Here is a 24681-nt window from a genome sequence, read left to right on the forward strand (position 1 = left end):
CTTGCGGTTAAGCCTGTGGTCACGGCCTCTCAGCACCACCGAGACTTCCCCGCAAGCTATGACTTTGTTGTCAGACAAGTCTCTGGAGGCTGTCAGCAATGAAGCGAGGTTAACATCCCTACCCTCAAGGATGTCTTTCCTGATGCTGATTGGCACGAAATGAGATGGAGCCACGTTGGGGATGGCCTGGACAGAACGGGTATCCCCTACGGCAGAGGTGGCAACGACCGGGACCTCAGGGGCAGAAATCGGAACGACCGGGACGTGAGACTCGATTAATTCCAACCTAGCCTGTATCGAGGTGACCGCCGAAGTCAGACTGTTCAACATGACGTGCAACTGCGCGAGTGACGTCTGCACCGTGGCCATAGGGGGATCGTCACTACTGGGCACTAAAGAGTCTTTCCACAGTCGATACAACTCTGCCTTCCTGGCGGAAGCCGGGAAAGGGACGCCCTTCTTCGTTAGCTCCGACATGAGCTTGGGAATGGTCCATGCACGTAGGGACGGAATACTGCCCCCCTCAGACATTCCTGCTGCGTTTTCGTCCACGGACGCCTCGATGATGTCTGATGCGTGTGACATCACAGCTGTGGAAACAGTAACATAAGTGACCGGCTAAACTGGACGACCACCAGTATCCGTGAAACTGCACGCAAAGCAGGGAAAGGTGTACTGCCCCCGTGTAGCTATGCACACTGACACAAAAGGAACCGTGAGGGAGTGGCCAGGAACCGCCACCCGGAAATACAATACGGGGGAAATGATCTACTTACCTACTCAGAAATCTACACTGACCACCACAGAAAGTTCGTGAAACAGCACAACCTGGACGTGAGACAATGCGTGAGACACATAACCCACTGATGGGCACTTCCTTTCCCCTCCCCCACGTGAACCCCTACTACCTTACCGATAAGCCACAATTACGTAATGAGATCAAGACAACTTGGACCCTGGAAGCAAACAATGAAGGTGTCAACTGTGGATCGTGCCTGCCATGCGGAACCGTGCAGGTAAAACATGGAATGATTGGACATGAGCTGTAAGCTGCAGGTGACCGGTAGAAGGGGTTAGTCACTGGCTAAGATGTACCCCCCACGACCGTTCCGGCGTTGTCACGGATCCCTGCCTATCTAGGTGGCACGGCGGCCCGTGCCAGACTTTAGTGAAAACGCAGAGCATGGCCAATGCGCCCCCCGCATTCCACCACGATAACCGCGTGGGGAGCGCGGAGCTCCCTGGCACCGTGGCCGGAATGGGGGGACCCTCTAGCGCACTGGCCCCTGCCCCACGCCAACACAGAACGTGAGCCACGTGGAGGGCTGCGCGGCTCCCTGGCAGAGTGCCCAGTGCGGGGGGTGCCCTCCGTCGCTCAGGGCCTGCCCACCTGCCGGCTGAGCACTTCTACCGCGTGGGGAGTAGCGTAGCCCTCTGGCCTAAACCGGTGCGGGGGGGCCCCTGAATCAACGCGGGCCCCGCCACATCGGTCAAATGAATGTTGCCGCGTGGGGGGTCACGCCGTTCCCTGGCAGGGTGCCCAGTGCAGGGGTGCCCCCCTTGCTCGAGGGGCCGACCCGCCGCCGGCTGGGCACACCCACCACGTGGGGAAACGGCGCAGCCCCCTGGCATTTAGGAGCCGGGACAGGGGGGGGCCTTATATGAGCCGGCCCCCACCCTTCACCGGTTGAGACGAGCCGCGTGGGGGGTCACGCCGCTCCCTGGCAGGGTGCCCAGTGCAGGGGTGCCCCCCTTGCTCGAGGGGCCGACCCGCCGCCGGCTGGGCACACCCACCACGTGGGGAAACGGCGCAGCCCCCTGGCATCTAGGAGCCGGGACAGGGGGGAGGCCTCATGTGACCCAGCCCCCCCCCTTATCCGGATAAACTGTGGCCCCGTGGCGCCGCACTCGCTCCCTGGCAGGGCGCTCAGTGCGGGGGCGCCCCCCCTCATCTGGGGGCCGACCCACCGCCGGCTGAGCCCGCCCACCACGTGGGGAGGTAGTGCGACGCTGGCCAGATCGGAGGGGTGGGGGGGGGGGGCCCCTGCTCCATCGAGTGTCCCGCCCCCCGCTGGTGAAGTGGAACGTGGTGGACCTGTAAGCGGGGAAGGAGGGGAGCGCCGCCACCGTCGTGGCCCCGCCCCCCGCCGTGGCTCCTCCCCTCCGCCGGAGGAGGGCAGTGTTAGGGAACCCTGTGTGGACGGGAGGAGGGGAGCTCGGCATCATCGTAGCTCCGCCCCCCCGCCGAGGCTCCGCCCCCCGCCGGAGGAGGGCAGTGAACCCTGTGTGGACGGGAGGAGGGGAGCTCGGCATCATCGTAGCTCCGCCCCCCCGCCGAGGCTCCGCCCCCCCGCCGGAGGAAGGCACTGTTCGGGAGCCCAGTGTGGAGGGGAGGAGGGGAGCTCGTCACCGTCGTGGCTCCGCCCCCCCCGCCGTGGCTCCGCCCCCCCGCCGGAGGAGGGCAGTGTTCGGGATCCCTGTGTGGACGGGGGGAGGAGGGGGGCGCAGATACCGCCGCGGCTCCGCCGCCGCCCCCCTTCCCCCTGAATGACGCACAGACATGGTGCATGAGGGAGCCTGGCCTCCGTGCGGTCCGCCCCCAGCCTGGAGGAAAAGAAGCGACGCGGTCCGGAGCATAGCCCCACTCACCTAGGGGCCAGCCGACCGGACTCCACTCACCTGCCTGCTGAAGACAAAGATGCCAGGTACGAGCGCACGCTTCCTGCAAAACTCTGCACGTCGTACGATTTGTGGGAGGGCACTGGCCGTTGAAGTAGGCATCCAAGCCCCTCCCACAAATACAGGCCAATGAATCGGCCTTACACATGTTCTATCTTTTTGCGGAACGGAAGTACGGGACGAAACTCCACGTAGGGTTCCATTCCGTGCTTTCGTTCCGCACGAGAGAAGTGTACCTATACCACCTCCTATTGCTATCTCTAAGGCCCCTTTCACACGGACGAGTATTCCGCGCAGGTGTAATGCGTGAGGTGAACGCATTGCACCCGCACTGAATCTCCTGACCCATTCATTTCAATAGGGCTGTGTACATGAGCGATGTTTTTCACGCATCACTTGTGCGTTGCGTGAAAATCGCAGCATCTTCTATAAGTGATGAGCGCAGTGACGTCAGTGCAGGTCCTCCTGAATGAAGATAGAAGGTCCTTCTATCTTCATTCAGCAGGACCTGCGCTGACGTCACCGCGCTCACCACATGGGGAGCGCGATGACGTCAGCGAAGGTCTTTTTGCAGGTCCTTCAAGGAGAACAAAGAAGAGGATCCTGGCTGCGTGATCAAGTGGATGAGGTGAGTAATAATTTTATTATTTTTTAACCCTCAAGTGACATTATACTTAGCATTCTGTATTAAAGAATGCTATTATTTTCCATTATAATCATGTTATAATGGAAAATAATAAAATCTACAGAACACCTAACCCAAACCCGAACTTCAGTGAAGAAGTCCAGGTTCGGGTCTGGGTACCACATTCAGTTTTTTCTCACGCGCGTGCAAAACGCATTGCACTCGCGCAGAGAAAAACTGAACAACGGAACACAATCGCAGTCAACACTGACTGAAATTGAGTGCCTACTCACAAATTTTCCCTGAACGCACCTGCATTGCATCCGTCCCTCACCCACGACGCCCGTGTGAAGGGGGCCTAACACTAACAGAAGTGAAGGAAAGAGCAGAAAGAACTGTCAGAGGCAGGAGCTCTGATGGACTTACATCCGATTCAACGGCAAGAGCACCTAGGTGAAGAACTTACTCTCTTCAGAAGCAAAACAGTGGGAAATGTTGAATAAAGGCAAATTAGAAAAGTTGCTAAATTTTGCAAACTAAACAAGCTAAGGTTTTCATAGCCTTTAAATTAACCTCTTTAACTGGGACAATGTTGTCAAAAATGAGAGTGTGGACACTGAATGGGATATTTTTAAAAACATCCTAAATTCTCATTGTTACATTCTTAAGGAAGTGAAAGCATTAAGGACAGGGAAAAAAAAACAATGCCTATAAATTAAAATGTAAAACAAGCAATAAATAAATCATTCTCACGTGGTAGATGTGCCATTGTCAACACATTCTAATGCTCTTGCTCCCATCTTAATCCCATTTTTTCCCAATTTGATGAAAACAGCCTCCTAATGATATGCAAATTAGCTCCAATTGCCTTTGCACCTCATTGTGTCCAGATGCTTTGCTCATTTTCTTCAAGGCCGTGTCCCCACTACTTTGACTGACAGGGCTAGGCAGTGAAGATGTACTCACACCTGACTCTGAAGTCTTGCATTTGATGCATGTGCACCATGTGGACGTCGCCGGGTGAATTTCATATACATGGTAAAAAGGTTAAACCTGAAAGAGTTGGCCTTTTCAAAGGTAATCATTGAGGAGTTGTAGAGGGCGATAAGGAGAAAGAGAATTTATTTAATATATATTTTCTGTACTGTATTCACTGAAATGTAGAGTGACAAAGTAAATGTGGCCTGTCTGACCCAGAAAGACGTGCAGAGGCAGCTTTAAAAGAAAAATAGGCAAATCACCTGGTCCAGTTGCCATACACCCATGTATCCTAAGGGAATTGAGAACTGTAATAGTCAGACAATTACTTCTAATATTTAAGGACTGATAGGGTCTGTTCCACAAGACTGGCACATAGTAAATGTGGTACTAATAATCAAATAAGAGTCAAAAAGTCCAAACATTATAAACCTATAAGTTTAACATCTATTTTTGGTAAACTGAAGGGTTTCTAAGAGATGCTATTCTAGAGAATCTCAATGACAATAAGTGTATAAAGCCATATCAGCATGGGTTTATAAGGGATCAGTCCTGTCAAAGTAATCAAATCAGTTTCTATGAAAGGGTAAGTTCTAGACTGACTCAGGGTGAGTCAATGGATGTCATATATCTTTACTTCAAAGCATTTGTCACTGTGCTGAATAAAAAGGTTAGTATATAAAATGAGAATGCTTGGACTGGGGAAAAATGTGTGTATGTGGGTAAGTAACTGGCTGAGTGATAGAAAACAGAGGGCAGTTACAGTATTAAAGGGGCCACTGTCACTAGAGGGGTACCACAGGGGTAATTATTAGAGGAGTCATTGTCACTAGTGGGGTACCACAGAGGTCAGTATTGGATGGGTCACTGTCATTAGTGAGGTACCACAGGGGTAATTATTAGAGGGGTCATTGTCACTAGTGGGGTACCACAGAGGTCAGTATTGGATGGGTCACTGTCATTAGTGAGGTACCACAGGGGTAATTATTAGAAGGGTCATTGTCACTAGTGGGGTACCACAGAGGTCAGTATTGGATGGGTCACTGTCATTAGTGAGGTACCACAGGGGTAGTTATTAGAGGGGTCATTGTCACTAGTGGGGTACCACAGGGGTCAGTATTGGATGGGTCACTGTCATTAGTGAGGTACCACAGGGGTAATTATTAGAGGGGTCACTGTCACTAGTGGGATACCACAGGGGTCAGTATTGGGCCCTATTCTCTTCAATATATTTATTAATGATCTTGTAGAAGGCTTGCACAGTAAAATATCATTTTTTGCAGATGACACTAAACTGTGTAAAGTAATTAACACTGAAGAGGACAGTATACTGCTACAGATGGATCTGGATAGATTGGAGGTTTGGGCAGATAAGTGGCAGATGAGGTTTAACACTGACAAATGTAAGGTTATGCACATGGGAAGGGATAATGCAAGTCACCCGTACATACTAAATGATAAAACACTGGGTCACACTGACATCATCTATTTATTCCCAGGACTGTGACAAGGGGTCATCCTCTGCGTCTAGAGGAAAGAAGGTTCCTACACAAACATAGAAGAGGGTTCTTTACAGTAAGAGTAATGAGATTATGGATATCTCTGCCTGAGGAGGTGGTGATGGTGACAAAGAGTTCAAAGGGGGCCTGGATGTATTTGTGGAGTGTAATAATATTACAGGTTACAGTTACTGGAATTCTGGAGAAGGGTTGCTGATCCAGGGAGTTATTCTTATTGATATACTAGACTTGGGAAGGAATTTTCCCCCCTAAAATGCGGAAATTGCTTCTATCTAAAGGGGGGGGGGGGCTTCCTCTGGATCATCTTTTTTCAGCCTTAAAAATGATCTTACTATGTTACTTTTATTAGTGGTTCAACCTATGTGTGGTCTGATCATGTTATTTCTTTGTACCTCTACCACAGCAAAAAATAGACAGGAATTTTTAGAAACTGAGTTATCACGTTAACCTTTGGTACTATTGTTAGACGATAAAGAAAAGGTGTGTCTGGCAGTAAAGAAAACTAAAGCAGTAATGCCACATTTTACTCTGTCAAAGGCAAGGCATCGACACCTAGAATGACGAGTCAGTAAAGATCATACACCTACACAAGGACACACCGCAAGTAGTTAAATAGCACAAAGAGGTGGCCGTCCCTCTCCAAATACTTTACTAAATCTATCAAAGTTCAGGACAAACTTTCCAGGATGAAATGAACAGAATGTAACTCAGATTACCTAGAAGCAACATATACAGCATCTAAAGGTTAAACCATTCTACTATGCCCCTAGATGCATATTGGCAAATCCACTAAAAGACCTAACAAATGATCTGCTTTTCCAGCAAGCTAACTTGTGAAGTTGGTAAATTGTTAATCCCTCTCTGCAAGGAGGCAGTTCATGAGTAATAAAAGGAAGCAAAGTTCAGAGGTCCGGTGTGCCAAATTATATAAAGATTTCTGCATGTTCGGCATACCTGTTAGCTGGCGGAGGACGGGAGAGGGCTGCAGTGGGGTTGTGTGCTTTCGGAATGATTTTCTCAAGTCTACTGAGTTTCAGTGCTCAAACAGCTCAAGGGCATCAGAGGACTCCAGTGTTTACTTAATACCGGTTGAGGAGGTGCTGTTACCACACCGCTCTACCTGACAGACCTTTACACTGCCTGTTCATCTGTGATACCTGGAATATAAAAAATAAAAACCTTAGAAGAACAATACCGTCTTCAGATTAATGAGAAAGGAACAGACGGGCATGCTTGCAGTACAGGCTGCCTGAAACACAATTACCTGCTAATAGACATTTCACACATGTATTAAATGTTTCTTAAAGTAGAGATCAGGATTTAACTAGTAATCCCACTGCCGTCAGCCTCTCTACAGACAATACATTATATCAGACTCCATAGCCAATGTCAGTGGCATACGAAAATAATCGAAATGGATCTGTGGGATGGTACAAATTTTGACAGGACAGTAGAGACTAGTGTTTGACTCCACTTTTCCATGACTCTCTTGGGTCAATTATCCAACCTTATTTGTTAGTTTTCTAGAGAGGGTCTATAAAGCTTAGAAGAGGATTCACTGCAGTGCTCCTCAACTCCAGTCCTCAGGGTCCACCTGACAGTCATGATCTGAGAACATCCCACAGAATGAATACCTGTGGTAGGTCCTGATGCATTGACACTAATTGCATCCCTTGCTCAATACTAAAGAAATCCAGAAAACATGACCGGCAGGTGGGTCCTGAGGACTGGAGTTGAGGAACACTGCTTTCATGTAAGAGCAGTGAGTCTATGGAACTCTCTGCCTGAGGATGGTGGTAGTGATGGTGAGTTCACTAAAAGAGTTCAAGAGGGGCCTGGATGTATTTCTGGGGTGTAATAATATTACAGGCTATAGCTACTAGAGAGGGGTCGTTGATCCAGGGAGTTATTCTGATTGCCTGATTGGAGTCGGGAAGGAATTTTTCCCCCTATAATAAGTAAAATTGGCTTCTACCTCACCATATTTTTTGCCTTCCTCTGGATCAACTTGCAGGATAACAGGCCGAACTGAATGGACAGATGTATTTTCCTTCCTGACTTTCTTACTGTATTACTATAGTCTCTCCATTCTGTAGTAAAGAAGAGAGACATTGGGTCAACTACCTTGTTTAAGCTGGCCAAATACATAAGACAAAAGTTGTCAGGAATAGCCTTTGAAAAACTGGCGTAAACGATCATTCGTGATGGTCGATGGCAGACTCTTTTCTGCCAAAAATGTAATGAGCCACAGTGGAAACTTTGAAACGTTGTCGGCCAAAACTGCCTTCTCTGGGCCCTTTGCCAAGATATGTTTATCTTGCTTCGCATGCCAAATTTTATGATGGTACAGCAGATACCTCTATAGGACACCAGTCATTATAGATGTAGAATGTAAATCTCAGGTCACATGATTCTTTGTTTCTAACTTTTTCTATCTTTTTGACCTGGGAGGAGCTCACCTGACACATTACTGTATGCACCTGTCAACTGGCACCTACACTGGAAAAGATACAAACTACTGTAACAGGGAGCACAAAGAGCACACTTTCAATGCACAAATATAGAACGCATGCAAACACTACGTGATAGATGCTTGTTCATTCTCATCAAAGGGAGTATTTCTCCTCTATTTTTTACTAAGTTACACAAGATAATGAAACTTTTTTTTCTACTGTTTTTATTTTTGGTTGTAGATTTTTTATTCTATTTTCTGTACACACTTCTGCACTGGCTTGAGCTGCTGTTAAACCTACTAAGACTAAGAGATGTACTTTACAGCAGCCACATGAACCATAAGAATCTGAAGACTGAGAGATGTTCATTGGCATCTATAGCGGGCGCTCTGTAGGCTGTGCAGAGGTCACTGTGCAGGGAAAGGGAGTAACTGTGACCATAACCTATTGTCAGTGGTGGATCCTGTGGTTATCTGCCACCATTTTTATAGTAGGTGTGTTACCTTTCACTGTAATCCCTCCTAGGATAATGAGATGACCACTGACAATCAACCTCTATAGTTTCAGCCTATTATGAGTGCTGTGAGCCTAGGAGAGGATAGGAGGAGCAATGATGTAGGTTGTAGCTTTTACTCACTCTCCAAGCCACGTATTGATGGGAAGGGCGCACCTGTTTTTCCCTACAGGCAACATCCTAGTTTTGGGGGTTCTGCTGCCTGGTGTCAGTTCAGGTGCCATTGGTGGTGATAAGCGGTGCAGCAGTGAGGCAATGATGAGGCTGGGCTTAATGCAACTGTACATTACTGAAGTAGTTCAATAGATGGTTCAGTTGGCATATGCACTTTTCCAAGGCTGTTTTTTGGAGGAAGTATGCCCAGTGATATTTCCCTCTAAGAATCTGTACAATCTTCCCAAATCTACCAAGCAACTGATCTCTCTCACTCTATCTATATAGTATCTCTGCAGTATCCTCAGTGGAATATAGTCTCTTTTGTTATGTTGGGGAACCTGAAGTTTATTACTTCCACCAGTATGCAGAGAAGTCTGTAGCCTCAATGAAGGCGTTTCCTTTCTCGGAGGAATGCTCTGCACTGTTCCTGATGTGGCTGTATAGCATTCTTCTGAATCCAGTAGCTTTTTCCCTCAAGGGCTGGCACATACAGTATGCTGTCACTTTACTGCTTGTAATCCACAGGGTAAGAGTTTTCCCTGTTAAGCTCCTCTCTTTGCTGCACACACGACCACAGCTCTCATTAGAGAGGAAGGGGCCGTGCCAGCACTGCCTCACAACAGTAACTAGGAAACTCCCACTCCCTTCATATACAGCTTTTGGGACATGCAGAGTACAAGACCCATACACATTCAATAGCTGACAGCTATCTCTACTGATGCCCTTCCGGCTCCCCCCATACACATACATGTTCGGTTTAGCCAAACAAGCATGTGTATTCTATGGGAAGACACTTCTAGCGGCGGTTTATCTACCAGGAGAACAAAAAGATTGGGCAAAAATATTCGGGTCCTCCTCATACACATTAGAGTTTCAGCCAAACAAAGTGGCTTAAGCAGAAATACAGTAATGTGTATGGTAGCCATTTGTCTGGTGTACTGATGAGCAGAGAGCTCCCCTCACCCCTCATGGCGATGATTGACAGGCTGCTGTGCATACCTGCATATATAGCAGCCAGTCATCTATAAGTATATGTAGGATGTCTTTAGGGCACATAGTAGCCAAACAGCACTTTTTTTGTACCATTTAGGCTACTGGTCATACAGACTTGTAATTATAATAATTCTGCCCTTACATGGGCAAGCATCTCACGCTGAAAGATCTGCTTAAAGGGCTAGTCAACCCAAGCCTGCTGTACCTTTTGAAAAAAATCCTAGTCACCTGCTCCCTGACGCTCCCTTCTGGCTTCTTAACTCCCTTAGACTGCCTTCCGGTTCCCTTCCTGGAAACTTCCAGATGGATGGGGTCAAATGCGCAGCTGCAGCCAATGACTGGCCCTAAGTGGCACATCGCCGCTGGGTCACATGCTGCTTGGAGACATGTCACTGCTGGGGCCAGTCATTGGTTGCAGAGGTACACGTGACCCTGTCTATCCACAAGTTTGCGGGATGGGGACTGGACGACTGCAGAAGGGAGCCAAGGAGACAGAACGAAGTGGTGGGGAGCAGGTCAATAGGATTTTTTTCAACAGGCACAGCAGGCTCGAAACGGACATTTAAAAAAAGTCAAAAAATCTGGAAACTCCTTTAAAGCATTGTCTCACCCCCAGGAGGTATAATGTTAGGGCATATCCCATATATTCATTGTACAATAGGAAATCAAATCTATATAAAGTTACACTTAGCCATCATATCCCTCTCAAGCATCCCAAAAATACTGATTTAATTTATATAAAAACCAAAAAAATCCAATTGTCTACACAACCATTTAACTCTTCTGATGCAGTGTTGGTCAGACTCTCGTGAACTCTCACTGAGATTTTGCTGACGTCTCCATTGTCTCTAGTTGTTGATTTAAAGTTAGGAAATATCTCATCATACTTTTCTTTGTCACATTGTGTGGCGCTATGTAAAACTCATGGATATGAGTCAGCTGAGGCCAACAGGGTTCTTTTTTTGTAAAAATAGCTTTTTGATAACGTGTGTGCTGATTCTTCACTTTATTTTCCTGCCTTTTATCAGTATAGTGTCGTGTGCTTTCCTTTTATTGATTACATTTTGTAAAGATTGAGGAATAACAAGAGTAATGTTTTCAGTGTCCTATTACTTAAAGGGGTATTCCCATCTGAGACATCCTAGCGATATATGCCATTACTGTCAGATGGCTGTGGGTCCCACATCTAGGGCTGGCTCAACTATTTCCAGCAGAATCATAACGGTGAATGGAGTAGTGTCCCCACTTGCGTGGTGCCCTCTCCGTGCTATGGGACTTCCAAAGAGCACATATTTTCAGACCTCTATTATGCTCTCCTTCACTTCAGGGGTCCCGTTCTCTAGATAGGAGCTGAGGTGGGACCTACACCAATCTGACATTGATGGCAGTTCCCAGACGGGCCAACCCATTTAATTTCCAGGGCATACTCACATTATATTAAAGGAGTTGTCTAGGACTGAAAAAAGATGGCTGATTTAGTCCAAAACAGTCCCACACCTGTCCACAGGTTGTGTTTGGTATTACAGCTCAGCCCCATTCACTTCAGTGTAGCTGAGTTGCAATAAACAGGTGTGGGAATGTTTTTGGAAGAAAGCAGCCATCTTTTTCTAATCTTGGACAACCCTTTTAAAGCCAATTAAGGTTGTTTAAAGCAATTCCTAAAGAAGATTTTTACTTTTCTCCATTATGCGGATAACCTCTTCAGTCAAATCACTGAAGAATAATACATGATTTACACACAATGCATGGTAACCTATGGCTCTGTAGTTCCTACACAGTAAGGAAACAGTCATTCGGTGGATCGATGAGAGGAACAACTGTTGAACTTCCACCAATGAGATAGTGATGCCACATACTCATCACTTAACAGCAAAACACTGAAAAACTCATACGGTCGTGTGAAAAAGGCCTAAATCTGAAAGGTCATGCATGATCTTATCAGGGGACATAGCTTGAAGTTCCTGAACCCAAAGCAATATCCAAAACAGGACTTTCACTGGTGCACTGAGTCACCTACCTCTGTGCTTGCTCCACCTACAGTTCTATTGCTTTGGTCTCATCTGAATATGGAATACCTAGCTTATTTGTGCATTATCCCACCTATCATTGTATTTTTGCTTTGGTCCTACCACCAGGAAGGTTGCTAGGTCAAAACATTTGGGGCCTGGGCCCCTGATGTTTTGTCCCAGGCCCTGAATGCCCTGCCTACCTGTTAGATATAACTGTATTGCCATCCTCAGGACAGCAATACAATTGAATCTAATGCACTGCAAGAGTTGAAGGACCTGTGATGACCTCATAGGTCATGTGATCAGTTATAAATGCAGTAGCTGAAAGGGACTTGGGATGATGTCACCATCATGTGACCAGTGCAGGATAGGACGGCTCAGCAGTGAAGAGGAGTCCTGGGAAGAGGCTGAGGTGAGATCTGCTACATGAGGAGAGGTAAGTGAAGATTACTTAGTGTGAGAGGCAGAGCAATGTTTGGAGTTGTAGTTATTTAACTGGGACTGTATGTTAGGGCTGAAGGGAGGGAAGTTATTTACATGGGACAGGAAATGGAGTGATGTTAATTACATGGGACTGAAATTTGGAAGTGGCTGGGGTAGGGTAATGTTATTTACATGGGACTGTATGCTGAGGGATAATGTTATTTATATGGGACTGCATGTTGGAGGTGGCTGGGGAGGGGGTGATTTTATTTACATGGGACTGTATGTTGAAGTTGTCTGGGGGAGGTAGTGAGGTTATTTATATGGGACTGAATATTGAGGAGGTGATGTTATTTACATGGGGCTGTATGTTGAAGGTGGCTGGGGAGGGGGTGATGTTATTTACATGGGACTGTATGTTGGAAAGGGCAGGAGAGATGGTGTGATGTTATTTACATGGGACTGTATTTTGGAGGGGGCTGTAGATAGAGAGGGATGATATTTACATGGGACTGTATATTAGAGGGGGCTGGAGAGATGGTGTGATGGTATTTATATGGGACTCTATGGCGGAGGGAAATAGTGTTATTTACATGGGACTGTATGGTGGAGGTGCTGAGGAATTATAATTTGTGAGGACACTAGACGGAGGAATATAACTACAGGGGGCACTGCAGGCGGCATTATAAATATTGGGGGCGCTTCAGGACAATCATTAATACAGTAGGGGGCGATATAACTATAGGGGGCACTGCAGGCAAAATTATAAATACTTGGGGCGATTCAGGGCGAGCATTATAACAGTAGGGGCAGTATAAATACTGGGGGCACTGTGGGGGCATATTAAATCCAGGAGACATTAGGTGTTCTTATTATCACTGGGGGCTCTATAGGAGGGACTTATAGATCTGCATTATTTCTACTAAGAACATTATGGGGGGCCTTATTACTACTAATGGGGCACTTTTGGGGAGCATTATCACTGTTGGGTCCAGTAGGGGGCAGTATTACCAATGAGAGCATTCTAGAAGGGAATTGTGGGACTATGAGGAGTACTGTTACTATGGGGGGCACTTATTTTTATTCAGGATAGTATTTGGGGGTACAGAAAAGTAAGGAAGCTAAGATGTCTGTGTGTCACATTCTGCAGAGACGAGGCGGCTGAGAGAAGTTGTCCGGACCAAATGGAGAAGATGATGATGACAGAGAAGATCTACATCACAGGTTTTTCAAATTAGAGAATTGGGCAATATGCATTGGTGCTTGGGCCCCGGATCTTTTGAGACCCTAGCAACGCCCCTGCCTACCACCAAAGTGGCTTCTTCTAATGGTTTCCTGACTCTGCCTACTTGTCTTGCCCCAGATTTTTGCCAGTTTATATTCATTTACATCACAATGCCACTTTTTATTTTTTGGGGGCCACTTTAAAGAGCATCTGTCAGCAGATTTGTACCTATGACACTGGCTGACCTGTTACATGTGCACTTGGCAGCTGAAGGCATCTGTGTTGGTCCTATGTTCATATGTGTCCACATTGCTGAGAAAATTTAAGGAGGTCATTTATTATAAAAAAGATGCCACGTTTGGGCGTATTTAAGTCTCAGATTTTGTCGCAAAGGTGTCTTGCGGCAAAATCGGTGCCTTTTGCCCTGTGTACGCCCACTTACTCCTTTCTTCATCAGTTCTGAGAAAAGCGAGCGGGGCGTGGGCGGGGAGGGCTGGCAAGCCGTCTGATCCATTATTTTCTATGTCTGTTTTTGGTATAGAAAATTACTTAAATGTACACCAGCGAGGGAGCACGGCCGCCGTTAAAGCGCTCAAGTTATGCAGAGGCTGGCCCTTCTACATAACTTAGGCACATCAAGCGGCAGTAGATATGGACTAAGACCAGCATCTAAATCACCAGACTTAGTAAATAAATGTTCACCTAAGTTTTACTACAGGGAGTGCAGAATTATTAGGCAAATGAGTATTTTGAGCACATCATCCTCTTACTCCAAGCTGTATAGGCTCGAAAGCCTACTACCAATTAAGCATATTAGGTGATGTGCATCTCTGTAATGAGAAGGGGTGTGGTCTAATGACATCAACACCCTATATCAAGTGTGCATAATTATTAGGCAACATCCTTTCCTTTGGCAAAATGGGTCAAAAGAAGGACTTGACAGGCTCAGAAAAGTCAAAAATAGTGAGATATCTTGCAGAGGGATGCAGCACTCTTAAAATTGCAAAGCTTCTGAAGCGTGATCATCGAACAATCAAGCGTTTCATTCAAAATAGTCAACAGGGTCACAAGAAGCGTGTGGAAAAACCAAGGCGCAAAATAACTGCCCATGAACTGAGAAAAGTCAAGCGTGCAGCTGCCAAGATGCCACTTGCCACCAGTTTGGCCATATTTCAGAGCTGCAACATCACTGGAGTGCCCAAAAGCACAAGGTGTGCAATACTCAGAGACATGGCCAAGGTAAGAAAGGCTGAAAGACGACCACCACTGAACAAGACACACAAGCTGAAACGTCAAGACTGGGCCAAGAAATATCTCAAGACTGATTTTTCTAAGGTTTTATGGACTGATGAAATGAGAGTGAGTCTTGATGGGCCAGATGGATGGGCCCGTGGCTGGATTGGTAAAGGGCAGAGAGCTCCAGTCCGACTCAGACGCCAGCAAGGTGGAGGTGGAGTACTGGTTTGGGCTGGTATCATCAAAGATGAGCTTGTGGGGCCTTTTCGGGTTGAGGATGGAGTCAAGCTCAACTCCCAGTCCTACTACCACTTTCTTCAAGCAGTGGTACAGGAAGAAGTCTGCATCCTTCAAGAAAAACATGATTTTCATGCAGGACAATGCTCCATCACACGCGTCCAAGTACTCCACAGCGTGGCTGGCAAGAAAGGGTATAAAAAAAGAAAAACTAATGATATGGCCTCCTTGTTCACCTGATCTGAACCCCATTGAGAACCTGTGGTCCATCATCAAATGTGAGATTTACAAGGAGGGAAAACAGTACACCTCTCTGAACAGTGTCTGGGAGGCTGTGGTTGCTGCTGCACGCAATGTTGATGGTGAACAGATCAAAACACTGACAGAATCCATGGATGGCAGGCTTTTGAGTGTCCTTGCAAAGAAAGGTGGCTATATTGGTCACTGATTTGTTTTTGTTTTGTTTTTGAATGTCAGAAATGTATATTTGTGAATGTTGAGATGTTATATTGGTTTCACTGGTAAAAATAAATAATTGAAATGGGTATATATTTGTTTTTTGTTAAGTTGCCTAATAATTATGCACAGTAATAGTCACCTGCACACACAGATATCCCCCTAAAATAGCTAAAACTAAAAACAAACTAAAAACTACTTCCAAAAATATTCAGCTTTGATATTAATGAGTTTTTTGGGTTCATTGAGAACATGGTTGTTGTTCAATAATAAAATTAATCCTCAAAAATACAACTTGCCTAATAATTCTGCACTCCCTGTATATGCAACTGAGACTCTAGGCAGGGCCAGTGCAAGGATTTTTGCCGCCCTAGGCAAGATAAAAATTGCTGCCCCCCCCCCCCCCCCTTATCAGATGATTTGCCCATATCATGTTCCCAGGGCTTTTTTTCTGGCGGAACGCACCGGAACGGCGTTCCGCCACCTTTTGACATCGCATCCTGCCGTGCTCCAGCGTCGCAGGCTGCGATGTATCAGCGTGGAGGGACTGGGAGGAGGAGCTGGGGGCCGGTGCGTTCACTGTGCTCCGGCCCCCAGCTCCAGTAGAGTTATAGAATGTGGAAAATGAATAATGATTCTTCTATTCATGCTGCCCCCTCTGTGTACTTTATAACATTCAAATATCCATCCGATCCTACTCACAGGGGCAGGGCTACTGTTCTCTTAATGCAGGGCGGCCGGGCAGATGAGCGGCAGCGTCACTGACTGACGTCACGTGCCTGCGCCGCCTACTTCATAAAGTAGGCGGCGCAGGCACGTGACGTCAGTCAGTGACGATGCCGCTCGTCTGCCCGGCCGGCCTGCATTAAGAGAACAGTAGCCCTGCCCCTGTGAGTAGGATCGGATGGATATATTGAATGTTATAAAGTACACAGAGGGGGCAGCATGAATTGAAGAATCATTATTCATTTTCCACATTCTATAACTCTACTGGAGCGGCAATGGGGGGTCTGTGGATGGCACTGTTAAGGGGGGGGGGGTCTGGATGGCACTGTTAAGGGGTGGGGGGGTCTGTGGATGGCACTGTTAAGGGGTGGGGGGGGGTCTGTGGATGGCACTGTTAAGGGGTGGGGGGGGTCTGTGGATGGCACTGTTATGGGGTGGGGGGTCTGTGGATGGCACTGTTATGGGGTGGGGGGGGTCTGTGGATGGCACTGTTATGGGGTGGGGGGGTCTGTGGATGGCACTGTTATGGGGTGGGGGGGGTCTGTGGATGGCACTGTTATGGGGTGGGGGGGGGTCTGTGGATGGCACTGTTATGGGGTGGGGGGGGGTCTGTGGATGGCACTGTTATGGGGTGGGGGGGTGTGTGGATGGCACTGTTATGGGGTGGGGGGGGTCTGTGGATGGCACTGTTATGGGGTGGGGGGGTCTGTGGATGGCACTGTTAAGGGGTGGGGGGGGGGTCTGTGGATGGCACTGTTAAGGGGTGGGGGGGGTCTGTGGATGGCACTGTTATGGGGTGGGGGGGTCTGTGGATGGCACTGTTATGGGGTGGGGGGTCTGTGGATGGCACTGTTATAGGATGGGGGGGGGGGTCTGTGGATGGCACTGTTATAGGATGGGGGATCTGTGGATACCATCCACAGATCCCCCATAACAGTGCCATCCACAGATCCCCCATTAACAGTGCCATCCCCATCTGGGGGGTTTCTTTGCTGGGCTGGACTTTTAAAACCCCACTCAAATTTTACTTGCATCCCTGTTCTCTAAAGGGGCGGTTTTAGGGGGCGGTCCTAGGGGTGGGTAGGGGCGTGGCCAGGGGAGGGGGGGGGGGTGAGTTCCACCACCTTTTCTCTGAGAAAAAAAGCCCTGCATGTTCCACCCCTTTCTCAGCATTTAAATTAAAAGAACTGCTATGTTTCCCTTAGGGTTAATCAAGCTTCTTGTAGCTGTCTCCCTGACAGCCGCTAGAGGTGCTTGCGCTATTCTCACTGTGAAAATTACAGTGGGAAGACGTGGAACATAGTTTTGAAAGCGTGCGCATGCGCATTCGCCCCCCCTCCCTTGTCACTCTCATTCTTCCCCCACTCCCTTGTCACTCTCATTCTTCCCCCACTCCCTTGTCACTCTCATCATTCCCCCCCACTCCCTTGTCACTCTCATCATTCCCCCCCACACTCCCTTGTCACTCTCATCATCCCCCCCACTCCCTTGTCACTCATTACCCACCCCCACTCCCTTGTCACTCATTACCCCCCCACTCCCTTGTCACTCTCATTACCCCCCACTCCCTTGTCAATCTCATCATTTCCTCCTCCCCACTCCCTTGTCACTCTCATCATTTCCCCCCCCACTCCCTTGTCACTCTTATTACCCCCCCACACACTCCCTTGTCACTCTCATTACCCCCCCTCCCTTGTCACTCTAATCATTTCCCCCCCACTCTCTTGTCACTCTCATTATTTCCTTCCCCCCCACACTCCCTTGTCACTCATCATTCCCCCCCCCCCACCTCCCTTGTCACTCTCATTCCATTTCCCCCCACCAGGACAATACAATGATCTGGTCTCTGGCTGCAGTCTGGCTCTGGGTACTCCCTTGTCACTCTCTTCTCCCCGCCCCCCCCCCCCTCCGTCCCTTGACACTCTCTCCCCCCCCTCCCTTGTCACTCTCATTACCCCCCACTCCCTTGTCACTCTCATCATTTCCCCCCCTCCCTTGTCACTCTCACCCCCCCACTCCCTTGTCACTCTCATCATTTCCTCCCCCCCTCTCTTGTCACTCTCATTCTTCCCCCCACTCCCTTGTCACTCATCATTTCCTCCCCCCCCACTCCCTTGTCACTCTCATTACCCCCCCACTCCCTTGTCACTCTCATCACCCCCCCCACTCCCTTGTCACTCTCATTAACCCCCCACTCCCTTGTCACTCTCATCACCCCCCCCCACTCCCTTGTCACTCTCATTACCCCCCCCACTCCCTTGTCACTCATCATTTCCTCCCCCCCACTCCCTTGTCACTCTCATTACCCCCCTACTCCCTTGTCACTCTCATCACCCCCCCACTCCCTTGTCACTCTCATTACCCCCCCACTCCCTTTGTCACTCTCGTTACCCCCCCCCCCCCCACTCCCTTGTCACTCTCATCATTCCCCCCCCACTCTCTTGTCACTCTCATTCCATTCCCCCCCCCCCCCCACCACCAGGACAATAAAATGATGATCTGGTCACTGGCTGCAGTCTGGCTCTGGGTACTCCCTTGTCACTCTCTTCTCTCCCCCCCCCCCCTCCGTCCCTTGACACTCTCTCCCCCCTCTCCCTTGTCACTCTCATTACCCCCCTACTCCCTTGTCACTCTCATTACCCCCCCACTCCCTTGTCACTCTCATCATTCCCCCCCTCCCTTGTCACTCTCATTCCCCCCCACTCCCTTGTCACTCTCATTCTTCCCCCCACTCCCTTGTCACTCTCATCATTTCCTCCCCCCACTCCCTTGTCACTCTCATTACCCCCCCCCCCACTCCCTTGTCACTCTCATTACCCCCCCACTCCCTTGTCACTCTCATTACCCCCCCCACTCCCTTGTCACTCTCATTACCCCCCCCCGCTCCCTTGTCACTCTCATTACCCCCCCACTCCCTTGTCACTATCATTACCCCCCCACTCCCTTGTCACTCTCATTACCCCCCCACTCCCTTGTCACTCTCATTACCCCCCCCCCACTCCCTTGTCACTCTCATTACCCCCCCCACTTTCTTGTCACTCTCATTACCCCCCCCCCCCACTCCCTTGTCACTCTCATTACCCCCCCACTCCCTTGTCACTCTCATTACCCCCCCACTCCCTTGTCACTCTCATTACCCCCCCACTCCCTTGTCATTCTCATTACCCCCCCCCACTCCCTTGTCACTCTCATTACCCCCCCCCCCCCACTCCCTTGTCACTCCCATTGCCCCGCCCACTCCCTTGTCACTCTCATAATTTCCTCCCCCCCCACACTCCCTTGTCACTCTCATTCCATTCCCCCCCCCAACCTCTAGTGTTTTTTTTTTTTTTTAAGTACGGCGGACCCTCCCCCGCACCGGGCGGCTGCCGCACTGCCCAGAGAGAGGGACTGACAGGAGGGAAGCGCCTCTAGTGTAGTGTGGTCGAGCTCTGTTCGGTCCGCGGTACAGGAGCATTTGTTTCCTGTACCCGGGCGGACTGAAATGAAGTGCACATTTCCTGGGCTTTTACCATGACCCTGGGCTTTTGAAACTATGTGCAAACTATACAGGTGATGCAAGAATTCTTTAAAAAAGATTCATTGGCGTAATGTTATACTGATCTTTATAATACCCTATCCCAGATCCTGATAAGAAGGCAGTCTGGTTGTTTACCTGACATTTTCTTGTAGTAAGATATAGGTTGTGTGACGTCAAGACATGGACTATTACCAGGTTGTTGAATGAGACTTTTGCCCAGAGAGTCAACTCCTGATCTCTTTCTCCTCTTTCCAATGTAAAAACATTGCATTTTCATGCAGCCACCTCTAGGGGGAGTTCAGTGCAAACAGATTACTACAACTTCCATTTCAGTCAACTGTAACTGCATAAATTCCTATGCACTGAGCTCCCCCTAGAGGTGACTGCAGACAGCCAGTTTTGTAATAGATGGCAATCAGAAAAATCATCAGTGTATTTATACCAGTTGTCATGTGTAAATACTTTGAGAAATACTTTAAGAATCAGTGCTATATTTCTGAAGCACCTGTTCCATTTTACTTATATAGAAGTAGAATAAAGTGGGTGAGTAATTAAAAAAAATTATAATAAGTCACTTATTTATTATAATTTTTTTAATTAAAATTGTGTGTGCTTAATTAAAAAAATGTAAATTAATCAGAAATCTGGGGCGTTGGGCTCTGCATTCTGCATTGCCTAGGAGTGATTGATGCATGTGTACTGGAAAATAGTGATGGCCTTGCGGTTGGCCCAGCGGTCGGTTCGAGGCGAACTTTGCGAGTTCACAATCCGCCTAACATGCGAACATATGGCGATGTCCTCGTGCGACATATTCTTTTGCATTGCGCCGAACTTTGACCTATTCAACAGGAAATCCCAGCAACAGTTGCTGGGATTTCCTGTTGAATTGATTAATGGAGGATCGTGAGCTGTCTGTTTGGTGCCTTGAACTTTAACCCATGACATATACATCAGGTGGGGCAGGTCAGCCAATTGAGACATTTTAGCACATGGATACACCCCCTACCCTACAACAGAACCTGATCTGGCAGCCATTTTACATTATGTGTTTTGCCAGTGTAGAGAGAGGTTGCATTTTGGAGCAGGGACAGGCTGTTAGGAACTTAGAGACACCAAACGCTAGCCAATAGGGCCACAAAAATCCCTTTAAGGACTTGTAACGTTGTGCTATCGATAGGTGTGATACACAGAGGGGTGTAATATACTAATAATATACTTTCTAACATAGAAAGTATATTATAGTGCATTTGTATGCTTCCAGAAAATACTGATTGAGGGCTGCGATCTATCAGCTTCCATAAAATAGTGATTGAGGGTTTCCATATACCTGCATCCACAAAATACAGATTGCGGGTTTTGATATACCAGTTTCAACTAACAACTGATTGAGGCCTGCCATATATCAGCTTCCACAAAATAGTGATAGAGGTTTTCCATATACCTGCTTCCACAAAATTACTGCTTGAGGGTGATATACCTGCTTCAACTAACAACTGATTGAGGCCGGCCATATATCAGCTTCCACAAATACTGCTCTTCTCTAGAGACTTTGGCACAGGGTCATTTTTAAAATGACAGGCAGACGAAGAGGCAGGCCCTTCTGCAGGGGTGGTAGGGGTCGGGCAGGTGCACCGGGCCGGAGCCTAAGTGGGAAGTTGGAGAAGGTGTGTGCGATTATGACAAAGGACGCACCAGAGTTGGTTGAGTGGCTCACTCAGCCTTCCGCTTCTGCACCCTCCTCATTCTCTGTATCTTCACCCTCCTCACTCTCACTGCTGTGTGCACCCTCCTCACTCACTGCTGTGTGCACCGCCAAGGACACCACCAGTACTGCCACCATAGCCCCTACACTCGTCTCAGAGGAATTATTTTCCCATCTATTCCTTACCGATGCGCAGCCATTCTTGGAATCGGATGAGGAAGAGGAGGTAGCAACGGCCACCACCCAGCGGTCTGACGACAGTACCCAGATCAGCCCGAGGAGGGTGGTTCCCGCTAATGACGATGATGACGTGTCGATGGACAGCACGTGGGTGCCCACAAAAGAGAAAGAGGAGGGGAGTTCAGAGGGCGAGAAGGAGCAGCAGATAGGGAGGAGAAGGAGGAGAAGCAGGCAGAACTCGCAGTGCACAGGAGGCAAAAAGCAGACTGCAAATGTATCTGGAGCGATCCATCCACCATGCATGGTCACATCTTGCGCTCCCAGGACACCGGCACATAGCTCCACAGTGTGGGCTTTTTTAACGTGTCAGCTGCTGACAATAGTGTTGCCATCTGCAGCCTGTGCTGTCAACGCATAAGTCGCGGTAAGCCCAACACTCACCTAGGGACGACCGCCTTAAGAAGGCACCTGGCCTCCCATCACCGAGCCCAGTGGGAGCAACACTGTCAGAACCCACAAAGCCACACTCCCTGCACTCCACATCCTGCCTCTTCTCCTTGTTTTCTCTCCTCCCATTTGTCCTCCACTCCACCTTCCACCGCGCCGTTGTCGCGTTCATCTGGCACAAGGCAGGCTTCCGTGGCCCAAATGTTCGAGCGTGAAAAAATGATGACGCCGCATAATCCTCTTGCCCAACGGCTGACCACTGGCTTGTCGGAACTGCTATCCCGCCAACTACTGCCATATAAATTGGTGGACTCTGAGGCCTTTAGAAAATCTGTGGCTATTGGCATACCGCAATGGAAGGTCCCCGGAAGGAAATATTTCTCCCAGAATAGCATCCCTGAACTATATGGCCACGTTCAGTTGCAAAGTTAATATATCTCTGGCACACAGTGTCAGTGCCTAGATACATCTCACCACAGACACGTGGTCTAGCAAACACGGGCAGGGAAGGAACATAACTTTTACTGCCCACTGGGTGAACGGCCATCAAGCATGTAACCCGTGGCACCCGTGTGGATTAGGTGTTACCACCATGGATTGCATGCAGGCCTGCTTCTTCTCCTCCACCTACTCCATCCTCCGTCTCCTCCTCTGCTGACTCCTCCTTTTCCACTGCTACTGCCTCTTCTGCTGCACCCCCCAAGCTCCCCAAAACCTATTCGACGTGCCAGCTGAGATGTTGCCATGCTGTGCAGCGGCTGTTTTGACTGGAAGCCAAGAGCCACACCAGTCCTGCACTACTTTCAGCTCTGCGGTCACAGGCCGATCAGTGGCTAACCCCGCTCAATTTGACAGTTGGTAAAGTGGTGTGTGACAACGGTGCCAATCTAATTAATTAGAAAAACAGGGGGCACACCAAATAATACACGGAGTGCAAAGGGTGGTGAAAAAAGCACCTGACCCAAGAGAGAGTCACAAGAACCACCCCATAAATGCACATCTGACAATGAATCAGTATAAAAATTATATGTATAAAGTTTATTGGACACACCAACAGACACACATTTTAAAAATTGTATACAATTAGAACAAAGTGCGGTATGCAATAAAATATATGTAACCGACACACACAGGTCCACTGGATTGCCACAAAATGGGCATATACACTATAAACCAGCATATAAAAATCCAATACAAAACATGAGGCAAATATAAAGTAAGGTGGGACCACTAGAAATGCAAACAGACCATGATGAGGTCCAATTTAAAGAGCCAAAACCTACATGAGCCGCTGGTGCAGTGGACCTGGAAGAGTGAGTAACGCCCAAAGCGTATCGCCGGAGGGATACCGAACTTTGTTCTAATTGTATACAATTTTTTAAATGTGTGTCTGTTGGTGTGTCCCATAAACTTTATACATATAAGTTTTATACTGATTCATTGTCGGATGTGCATTTATGGGGTGGTTCTTGTGACTCTCTCTTGGGTCAGGTGTTATTGTCTAAACGGTGCCAATCTGCTGAGCGCGCTGAAAGAGGGCAAAATGACACGTGCCGTGCATGGCACACATCCTGAACTTAGTCGTGCAGCGATTCGTTTCCAAATACCCCGGGGTCCAAGACGTCTTGCGGCAGGCCAGGAAAATCTCTGGCCATTTTAGATCTTACATGGCCATGGCTCGCCTTGCTGACGTTCAGCGGCGACACCACTTGCCCGTCAGACGTCTGATTTGTGACTGCCCGACGCAATGGAACTCCACCTTGTATATGCTTGATAGGCTGCTCCAGCAGAAACGTGCCGTTAACGACTACCTGTACGAACTCTGTGGCAGGACAGGTTCTGGGGAACTTGGTTTCTTTTCACCATGCCAGTGGCTGCTCATGCGCGACACATGCAGACTTCTGCGGCCATTTGATGAGCAGGAGCTGGAAGATGAGGAAGTGGCAATGCTGAAAAAATTCCCAGGGGGGCTACTCCATCTGAGACAAGTCAGCAGGAGTCTGAAGAGGAGTCAGAGGAGGATGGTGGCTGGGGGGAGGAGGAGGAGCAAGAAGAGCAGGCTTTAAACTTTTCTGGGATCCCTGGTGTTGTCCGTGGCTGGGGGAGGAAACCGAGGACGACATTCTCCTGTGCGATGAGCAGGAGCAAGGGCGCTCCACCACTTAGTGCAAATGGCCAATTTAGTGCAAATGGGAGCTTTCAGGCTCCAGTGTTTGAAGAGGGACCCCCTTATAAAAAGCATAAAGGTCAAGGACCTATACTGGGTGGCAATGTACTTAGACCCCAGGTACAAACACAAAATGGAGGACATGTTACCAGCATCACAGAGGGCTGTCAGAATGCAGTATTTCCAGGCTTTGCTACGAGAGATGCTACATTCTGCTGTTGCGGGCACTGGCAGAGGAGTTTCCACCCACAGCGAAACAGGTGCGGGTACCAATCCTACTGAGCCTGCAGAAAGAGGACAATAGCCAGAGCTGGCACAATTTGCCATGGGACTCTTGGCTTGCCCCTCGTCGAGTGTCCTGTCTGAAAGGACGTTCAGCGCAGCAGGGGGGATCATGACCGATAAGCGCACTCACCTAGCTCACGACAATGTGGA

At 48.5% G+C, this 24681-nt stretch overlaps 1 protein-coding gene across 3 annotated transcripts in view; it reads right to left on the reverse strand.

Annotated features, from left to right (window-relative positions):
- Positions 1-24681, reverse strand: part of RBM47 (RNA binding motif protein 47) — a 147969-nt gene that overhangs the window by 70809 nt on the left and 52479 nt on the right. For all 3 annotated transcript variants that reach the window (XM_044298524.1, XM_044298541.1, XM_044298532.1), the window contains one exon: positions 6757-6959. The gene's annotated coding sequence lies outside the window, so the exon portion shown is untranslated. The remainder of the gene's footprint in view (positions 1-6756; positions 6960-24681) is intronic.

This window comes from Bufo gargarizans, chromosome 1 (assembly GCF_014858855.1).
Source record: "Bufo gargarizans isolate SCDJY-AF-19 chromosome 1, ASM1485885v1, whole genome shotgun sequence".
Taxonomy (NCBI): domain Eukaryota; kingdom Metazoa; phylum Chordata; class Amphibia; order Anura; family Bufonidae; genus Bufo; species Bufo gargarizans.